Below are 1,850 nucleotides of genomic sequence, written 5' to 3' on the forward strand. Positions count from 1 at the left end.
CCTCCTGAGTAGCTGGGATTACAGGCACGTGCCACCATGCCCAGCTAATTTTTTGTATTTTTAGTAGAGACGGGGTTTCACCGTGTTGACCAGGATGGTCTCAATCTCTTGACCTCATGATCCACCCGCCTCGGCCTCCCAAAGTGCTGGGATTACAGGCTTGAGCCACCGCGCCCGGCTAACATTTTTTGTTTTTGCCTTCTAGTGTGGGATCCAGCCCAGGATTAGGTTTAGTTGTCATGACTCTAGTATCCTTTAACCTGAAATATTTTCCTTAGGTTTTTTTTTTTTTTTTTTTTTTTTTTTCCCTCAGCTAAGGCACCAGATAAAAATGGAGAAAAAAATAAAATCTTCAAGATGAACTATATTAATTTTTTTTTTTTCTGTCTTTTAAGAACAGGGTCCTCCTTTTTGGTAGCTGAATGTTTTGTTTGGGGGTTGTGTGAGGGGTATAACATTTGGTAGTGCCTGAGTTCTGCCTTGTACAGTTACCACTTTTCCTTGTCTCTAAGACCACCTCTGAGGAGACAGATGAAGACCATGCATCCGTTAATGATTCTTGCCTAGACTAGTTTTTACCCTGAGAGTTACAAAGCTATAATTAACAATGCCAACACTCCCTCCATAGTTTCCAGTTAGCCATTGAGGTAGGATGCTATTTTATGAAAGAAAATACAGTATTCATATAGCAGTGAGAGAATGACTGGCAAATCACTGATCCCAGTGTCACCAGAGCTATTCAGAGTGCAGAGAGCTGTGAGAACTTGGAGGAGGGAATAAAGGGTGCAGAGTTCCAGGAGGCAAGGTCAGGGCTATGTGAGCTTCCTCATCTACCTGGCCGAGGTGTCTTGACTCAATCCTGCATGTGGCTGAGCTTATGATATCATAACAAAACAAAACCTGCCAACTGAGAAAAGAAACCTTATCAATTGTCTTAAAACTTAAATACAAGGAGATCCAAGATGGCTGAATAGGAACTGCTCTGAAGTGAGCGAGAACGCAGCGGGTGAGTGATCACTGCATTTCCAAACTAGTTTTTACTGCCCACAGACCAGGAGATTCCAGGGCTGAAAAGCGCCACGAGTTTTTAGCTCAGCGGTTTAAGCCAGTGCTGCGGGTCTCTGCACAAAAACTCACACAAATCTGGGCGGCCATTTCAACAGGAGCCTGGAATGCCTGGGATATAGAGCTGCCCATTCAACTGAAAAAAAGGGGGCTGAAACAGGGAGCCAGGTGATCTGGCTTAGCGGATCCCACCCACCTCCCCAGAGACCAGCAATCTGAAACACTCTGGATTGAGAATTTCACAGCAAGTGCAGCTGGACCCGGGCCAGTCCAGCTCGGTGGGGGAACGGTGTCAGCCATTACCGAGGCAGTCCGCCACTACCAAGGCAGTCCGCCACTACCGAGGTAGTCTGCCATTACTGAGGCAGACTACAATTACTGAGGCAGACCACAATTACTGAGGCAGTTCTAACTGTACCTCTGTAAACAAAACTGCAAGACGTTCACACAGCAGCTGGGCAGAGCCCACAGCAGCTCAGTAATGCCTTGGATGGCAGACTGTGACTAGACTACCTCCTTGCTGGGCAGGGCATCCCTGAAAAAAGGCAGCAGCCCATCAGGAACTTAAAAATAAAGCCTCACCTTCCCAGGAGGAAGCACCTGGGAAAAAGGGTGGTTATGGCCGGGCACGGTGGCTCAAGCCTGTAATCCCAGCACTTTGGGAGGCCGAGGAGGGTGGATCACGAGGTCAAGAGATCGAGACCATCCTGGTCAACATGGTGAAACCCCGTCTCTACTAAAAATGCAAAACATTAGCTGGGCATGGTGGTGCGTGCCTGTAGTCC

This window comes from Cebus imitator, unplaced genomic scaffold (assembly GCF_001604975.1).
Source record: "Cebus imitator isolate Cc_AM_T3 unplaced genomic scaffold, Cebus_imitator-1.0 Scaffold475, whole genome shotgun sequence".
NCBI classification, from domain to species: Eukaryota; Metazoa; Chordata; class Mammalia; order Primates; family Cebidae; genus Cebus; species Cebus imitator.